We start from the raw sequence: 8,840 nt of genomic DNA, 5'->3' as shown, positions 1-8,840 counted from the left end.
ATAAATAAAATGTTGATGACTATGCTGATTATGATAATAATAATAATAATAATAATAATAATACTATTACCGTTGATTTGCTCATGTCCCTGTATAATGTTAGCACTGCAATATGACCAATCTCCCTGGAAACACGCAGCTATCTGCTAATGCATGCAAATGTTCTGTAATATAACTCGGCACAAATCTTCTGTGAGTGATTTTGTGCTCTTCAATCTCTGCTTGGAATAGTCCAACTCATCATCTTCACAGATGGCAGATCACATAATTGCAATCACACCCTGTCTCCAATGTGGCCTATTCTTTTGCACTTGACCCAAATTAACCTCCTGAGATGTGATGTAAAAAATCACCTTTTCTTTTTGTGTTTTATTTATTTCTCTGTATTTGTTTTACTGTTTCTACTTATTTTGCTTTATTTATGTGGTATAAATACTACAATCGTAGAAAAATGGTTTTCAAGGTAATTTACTAACCAAAATTCCTACATTTCTAAAAGTCTCTGATGAATGGTCAAATGTGCTTGAATTGTGCGCAATTTACCCTTTTTTGGTTTATAAGTACTTGAATTATTGTATAGTGAACTCTACAGTTCATTCGGGTGAATAAACAAAAGTGATTTTCACATGTTATCTGATTGGTCAATAAATAGGACATATGCTGGGTATACATTCTTATTTACAGACAGTCTGATTTAATAACTAGATCAAATTGCTGAACTTTAAGGCTGCGGCCCCACGAGGATGAAAACGGCTAAACGCATAGGATTAACGCAAACGCAATCGCAAACGGCTTCCGTCCACATGCAATAATTATCCGGATAGTGTCTGCCCACACGAGACCGCTCCGTTTAGCTCCAACCGCTGGAGAAGCTGCAGTACATATGCAGGAGCCTGTACGTGGCGCTGTAACTTCCTCCACAAAAGCAGCGAAGAAGCATGGTTGTCATGGTTGCCCTTCTGTTTATTCTCCGCGGTGGGGGCCGAGGGAACCGGGCAGAGTTTTTCGCCAGTCAGCATGTATTAAAGTTGAAATCTTCCGGACACAATTATAAAAGTGCCGGTCAAAGGTCTTCTTTGTTATTTATTGAGCTTTAAAACAAATGAATAACGACTCTATATATTATAATAATAAAATACACGGAGCCTCTCTTTTTCCTCCCTCTCTTCGGACAGCGTCAGTGTCTGTCTCATGCAGCAGCTGATCCAGTAATGAGTGACCCGGCCGACTGTAAAAATAAACATATTTATAACTAGTTTAGGGAGTTTGAGAGGTAATTAAAATAGCTAAGGGTGATGATCTGACTTGAAGTGTGTGTTTTGCTGCAGCGGGAGGAGCTGCAGGTGAGCAGAGCTGCGTGTCTCCGTCCTGTCAGATTAGACTTCACTCGCGAGAGAAAGAGAAATAATCTGAATTCAGGGTGCATTCAAGGTTTACTTTGACGCGCGGGTGAGCAGCAGAGGTGGGGAGAGGCGGGGCTATTGCCTCATCATTATTGCTGTAGATGTTGCACAAACAACTGTAGCATGGTCAATAGCGTCCGGAGCACGATAGCAACTCTGCGATCCGCCATTGTTGTTGTTGTTGGTGGCGAAACACTTCAGCACTGGCGCGGGGTAAGCGGAGGTGAGCAGAAGAGGTGGGGAGAGGCGGGGCTATTGCGCAATCACTATCAGTGATCTGAAAATGTCCGTATAGGGCGCACACACGGAGCCGTTTGACCCCCCAGAGAGTTGCGTATGCCTTTCTATCCACCTTGGGACCCGTTGTCGTTTCCTCAGTCGTTTAGTGCCATATTCGGTCGTCCTCGTGTGGCCGAACAGTCTATATGACACTAAACAGTAACGCAAACGACCAAATTCGTCCTCGTGGGGCCGCAGCCTAAGAAACTGGTCAGGTTTAAACTTTGCACCAAGGGAGCAACCACTCTATGCTAGTGTTGGCTACAAACCAAGCCAGAGCAATCACCAAGCATTTCTGACGGCCCTGTTAGCAGATCAGGCTGGATAAGGGAGCGAGGACATGGGTGTGAATCAGCTGGTCCTTTTGACACCACAGATGGCTGTTCACACCATTGTTTGCATAAACTTCCCGTGACTTCAGTGATGGCTGCAACTGGCCGCCCCCAGGCTGCTATCTTCTATCACCAGCAACTGCAGATCAATTCCCCTTGTATGTGAAATAGAATAAGTTGTAGATTTCAAAGGTGGCTACTTCTGCGATTCTCATAACAAAAAAAACAACATTATTTATATTGGCCGTTAATTATGAAACAACACTGCTTTGTTACAGTAGAGCGTACAGTACAGACACCTGGTTGCTTGATTTTTATTACAGAATGTATTTAGTCCCATTCTCCTCATACACAGTACGCTGCTGTTATGAAGCATCATTAAGCTACGCTAATCAACTGTCCCATATTAAGTGTTTGCTGCTGCTCTAACACACAGTCTGCTGCATTTGGCTTCATTTGTTTGTGAGCAAACAGGAGGATGGCAAAATAATGTAAAACTCTGCATCAAAAATGTAAATGATACAGTTAAAGGCAAAGGTAACCACACAGGCCAGTGTTACAGAGGCTTGTGAACATAGCAGGTCACTATGGCTTGACATTATTGTAGCTCCTGTGCTCTACACTGCAGGGATTTACTAAAATACAGATCTTTATCTGAGTTTAGCATTAAAAACACCTTCACTCTGACAGCCACGTTACGGCTGCGCCGCGACGTTCACATCAATCGCGGCCACTCTAGTCAATTGGTGCTATTCCACCAGACGCGCCGCGTTACGGCTCAGAAGTGTCCCAGAAGCGTCTCGGCGCTGGGCTCCGCTAAAAATAGGTGGCTGGTCTATTTTTGACGCGAGGCAGGAAGTGGAAATTGCAGAGCATCCAGTGAATCCCCAAAATAAACTAATTTTAATTAGTATAATTATGATGATGAATGCATGTTTTTTGCGGGGCAGCAAAGGCAGAACAAGAGGAATATTTATTGTTTTATCAAGTAGGCTACGATGAACACTACATTAATAAAAAATATATAGTGCCAAGTTTCACGAATAAGAAAAGGCTCAACATTACAGGGTTTCCATATGTTTTCCACTCCTCACAATTTGAAAGCTGTGTAGATCTGCACTACTAAGAAACGCTATTATACCACAAGTGACTAATAAGCAAGCCTTCCACCTTAGTTCTCCATATCTACAGTAATTGGCGATGGGGGAGTACAGTATAATTAAGTCACACAGTCATCCAGAAGGAGCGTTTGCTCTTTTTTAAAAGAGGTGCTCTTCAACATTTTCAGTGGGAGAATGCGACTCATTGATGCGCTTCGATATGGCTGTGTTTTGTTTTTTTCACAGAGCCTGAGCTGAAGATAAAATATATAAATATTACTATTTTCAATATATTGAAAGGTCATTAGGTCACTGACGATTTGGTTAAAACCTGTCTCCAAACCAGTGTGTTCTAACATAGATATTTAATTTAACGTAGAACCTTTCTTTTTAAAGATAGCTGAATATGTTATTGCTCCACCTCTCACTACTCTTTTTAACCTCTCCCTCAGCACAAACACAATTCCAAAATTGTGGAAGTCAGCGTATGTCCTCTACTAAAAGGTGGGGAGGCCACTTTATTAAATAATTATAGGCCCATCTCTAAATTGTCAGTTCTGGCTAAGGTTCTTGAACGCCTAGTGAGTGAACAGGTAAAGGTGTTTTTATGTACAAATCACATCCTGTCTAAACATCAGTCAGGCTTCAGAAAGCAACACAGCACCATCACTGCCACAATGAAAGTGGTGAATGATGTGGCGAGTATTTTAGATAATAAGCAGAGTTGTGCAGCTCTATTTATTGACCTGTCCAAAGCGTTTGATACCGTCGATCATCGCATCTTAAAGCAGAGGCTACTCAGTATTGGCATGTCTAGCCATGCATTAGGTTGGTTTGTGAACTACCTCTCTGAAAGGTCCCAATGTCTTAATTTTGATGGGCTGTCTTCTGAGTGGTTAAACATCACTAATGGTGTTCCTCAAGGTTCTGTTTTAGGTCCACTTTTATTCTCCATCTACATCAATAGTTTAGGTGAAAATGTCGATGGAGCAACCTTACATTTTTATGCGGACGATACCATGATGTACTGTGCAGGTCCTTCCATTAAGGAGGCTGTTGTTGAATTGCAAGCAGTTTTTAACATTATTCAGACTCAGCTCTCTGAACTAAAGCTTCTTTTAAATGTTGATAAAACCAAGGTAATGCTCTTTTCAAAAGCTAAAAAGACACCAGAGCCTGTTTTAGATATTGTAACTACGCAAGGAATACAACTTGAAGTGGTTACCTGTTACAAATACCTTGGTATCTGGCTTGATGATTGTCTCACTTTTAAACGTCATGTCAATAACCTGCTTAAAAAGCTGAGGGTTAGGCTAGGTTTCTTCTACAGGAACAAGTCCTGTTTCTCGCTTAAGGCTAGTCACTGTGACCTTTTTACCTGTGCTGGACTATAGTGATTTGATTTATATGAATGCACCTGCCAATTGCCTGGTCAAGTTAGATGCTGCGTATCACAGCGCACTGAGATTTGTGACAAACTGTAAAGCATTAACCCATCACTGTACCCTGTATGCAAGGGCTGGTTTGCCTTCGCTAACTGTACGGAGGCTCAGTCACTGGTACATTTTTATATACAAAGCCATGTTAGGGAAACTTCCATCCTACATCTGCTCCCTGATCTCACGGTGAATTGTAAGTGGCTACTGCTTGAGATTGCATGCTGTGTTTTTATTAAATGTGCCAACTGCTAGGACTGTCTTAGGGAAGATGGCATTTAGATGCGCAACTCCACTGTCTTGGAATAGTCTGCAATTGAATTGGACACTGAGCAATCTGGTGCCACTAAATATTTGTAAAGCTCGGTTGGATGCTACTCAATCGGAAGCTGTTGGTACCTGTTCATGTGGATAGTTATGTAAATTGTAATACCTGTAATGATGCTGTAAGATGTCCTTTTGTTGTTCTGTTTATTTATGTTTCATGTGGAACCTACTTGAGCAGGTCTCCCTTGAAAAAGAGATCAATGATCTCAATGGGATACATGGATAGATAAAGGTTTGAAATTAAATGTAGGTAACTAATTAGAATTAACAAGTTAAGGCCATAACGAACATTTCTAAATCGGTGCCTGTGTTCTGTTTTCCACAGTACACAATCTCTGCAGCAGAAGTGAAGTTCTTTGTTGGGTTATTTACTCATAAAGTAGATCAGAGGTGATTCTAGTTAATCATAGCAGTAAGTCTGTGTCAAAGTTCAACTTAAAAATATGACCATGTCATGCTTGCCAAGATCTCATGGCACATCCCTTGTTCATTGTGTTTTTTAAATTAATTATGTCTCAATCTGAACTCAAAGAATGTGTTGATGCTGGAAAGATAGGATTAATATGACACTCCTCAGGCTCTGCCACAGAAGTATGTGTGTGATAAAAGCCCGACCCTGTTGCACTGCTGCCCTGGCTAATTCTACTGAGCTTCCTACACAACCCTGTCTCCTAAAAATTACGTTCCCACAGAACTAAACTGCATTCTTAATTACGTTTAGCTAGAAACTTATTTTCTCCCACGTTACGTTCGTTATGAACGTATCTCAAATACGTTTATTTTCTACATATCTTCTAGAAACATATTTTCTCCCACGTTACGTTTCTTATGAACGTATCTTAAATACGTTTATTTCTACATATCTTTGCCATTTATTGTCTTGCTTATAATAATGATAATAGTCCTTTATAAATATCATTTTGGAGCACACATTTGAAATCAGTAGGCGAGGCTGTAATTTCGCCAGCTGTTTTCTTCTGAGGCAGAAAATAATAGTTTTAACATGCCAAAAAGCTGCTGTGTCGTTTATTGCGCCTCAAACATTAAAACAAATCCAGAGTTACGTGTTTCTGTACTTCCTCTAAGAAGAAAGGACAGTAACATAAGATCTCTGTGATGCCAGATGTGGTGTTGTAAATGCAATATTTTATCCAAAAAAAAGTTCAGTTTAGGATGGCCGAAGACACTACACTACCCATAATCCCCAGCTATCGTTTGGGACTACAGTCCTGTTGACAAACCCCGTGATTAATCTTCAAGCTCTGGGATTGGATGTTGGAGTGGCAGTGCGCCAAGGTTACGCCGAGCGTCAAGCTCTTTGAAATGGAACGAAACCACGGCAGACTATTCAAAACTGGACTCGAACGCCCCCCCCAGAACTACACATGCTGGCTATTGTGTTTCGCAACATGTTCTCTATGGCACGTCTCTACTGGGAATTGTAGTTTTAAAAGACGTTTTTTTCATTTTTCCCAAAATTAGAAGTTGACAGTATTAAACTGTGTACAGCCCTGGAAGTTTAGGCAATATGAAACACATTGGTGTGTACACATTTAAAACATGTAATTACTAAATGGGTGAAAATCGCTTGTATCCATAATGGGCAGCATTAATATATACCCACATGACAGCTCATTGTTACTTTGTAATTCTACTCCACTACAATTCAGAGGTTAACCTGGTATTTTTACTGCACTACATTTATTTTAGTTACTTTGCAGATTCTGATTAATGATGTGAAATATAAAAAACCCTTAAATCAGACTTTTGTTACATCTGAGTAAAATTCAGGGAAGGTGATTGTCAAGTGCCAACAATCAGGAGAGATATTTGATAGTTGGTGTTTGAGAAGACTGTATCTGCAGATCCGTATAAAGCATATTCATTACTTGTTATTCTCTACTAATAGTTAATTAAAAACTGTATATATATTGCTATTTTGCACATCCCTTTCAAGATTTTCTAAGGTTCATTGACATATCATATACACAACTATGGTGTAGTTATGCAATGAATGAAAAACTTGGGTCACAGGTTCCTCAACAGTGCATTACAAGACATCTATCAATATGTGTGTATACCTCCACCATTACACTGTCATATTCTGCACATTTATTATTATACTATCTACATACATAAGAGTATAATTCATGTGTATAATATCAGTTAAAATAAGTGCTCCAACATAGTTAACATTGCAGGAAAGCAATACATTAGACGTTAAGTTCTTTGTCAGGCTTAATAGTTATCTGTAGATAGATACCCCCAAAGCTTTTTTCTTATTTGAAAGAAGACCTTAACCTAAAGTATTATTTAAAGTGTTAATAAAGGTAAATTAGTTTGTCTGTTGTGCACATCCTCATATTAATATCTTTGTACATCCTGCACTAAACTGTTTTATTGTAGAGATCACTTGCAGTATCTTCTTGAATTTTTTATATTCTATATTTATATCATTGACCTTCTACTTTCCCCCTATGAAAGTATGTACTCTTAATATTTTTTTCATCAAAATTACATTATTCAACAAAAATAATTCAATAACGTGCTTTAACCACTAGGCGGTGCACACAAGGTACACACAGCATATTAATAATAACTTTGTATTATTAGTGTAGACACTTATGTATGTATAACATCTGAAGATGTGTAGTTTTATTCATGTTTTTAAATAATTTTACAGGATATTGCTATACTGTTTCTCATGTTTTACTTCTACACATTAATATCTGATTTGTAAAACATCACAGACAGAAAGGCATACCCGTCATTTAATGGTCAGCTATTGAAATTGTGATTGCATAGATGTGTCTCCCATCACCCAAATCCCCTAACTATTCTCTCAACTAATTATTTACACCTTATATTCAAAGAAAATCAGTAATATATTTAAAAACGACAAGTCCTTTTCTATCAGCTGTGCACCGTTATGGTGTAAATATAACCTATCTACCAATTGGATTAAATATAAAAGTCAGCCGAATTACTATTGATACTGCAAGGAGATGTATTTTGTGAAAAGAAATGCAAGATGTTGTTTAATTGTTGATATATTTATGATCCACGTCACATATTCAGTTTTGGCGGCAGTTCTCCTGTTTGTCTAGAAGTCTTCTCATCAGGGCTCTATAAATAAAGAACTACAGCAGATGTGTTTTTGTAAAATGTTTTCGGATATCATATCGCATTAACATCATATTCCAACATGCATTGCGGCTAAAACATCCAATCAACGAGCTTCAAACTGAGGATCTTGTGTAATCTGTTCAGTGGGTTTGTGGTGTGTATCGCTCGAAATGTCCCTTATAGGCCAACGTCTGTTTCCGGTGACTTTATTTATGGCTAAAAAGCATGCTAAAAAGCCCAATATTTTAGAATTAAACGAATAAATAAAAACAAGGATAATTGTGTGTTATTGTTGAGTAAATAACAGTGTGTTATTTAGAAAAGAATAACAAATTAGAAGGAAAAAAAGATTTTCAAAAATACAGATTTCAGTATTTTGAGGCTCGAAGCCCCATTTATTTTCCTCACAGACGGGACAAAAAGTCAGACATTATACGATTTAAAATAAAAAGATAAAACACTGGCATGTAATTTACGTTAATAAATAAATAGAATGGTTTTGAATAATAGATGAGAGTAAAATCTACGTCACTTTACAGCCCCGCCCACTTTTGGGGAAACCAACGCTGTCATTTGAATGGCGATCAAGCCTGAAGGCACAGAGATCTTCTGTTACTGTCCTTTCTTCATAGAGGAAGTACAGAAACACGTAACTCTGGATTTGTTTTAATGTTTGAGGTGCAATAAACAACACAGCAGCTTTTTGGCATGTTAAAACTATTATTTTCTGCCTCGCTCATGAGAGTAACAGCTGGCGAAATTACAGCCTCGCCTACTGATTTCAAATGTGTGCTCTAAAATTATATTTATAAATGACTATTATCATTATTATAAGCA

The sequence above is a fragment of the Pseudochaenichthys georgianus genome, chromosome 14 (genome assembly GCF_902827115.2).
Source record: "Pseudochaenichthys georgianus chromosome 14, fPseGeo1.2, whole genome shotgun sequence".
NCBI lineage: Eukaryota > Metazoa > Chordata > Actinopteri > Perciformes > Channichthyidae > Pseudochaenichthys > Pseudochaenichthys georgianus.
The sequence above is the reverse complement of the archived record's forward strand: the minus strand, read 5'-3'. Positions refer to the sequence as shown.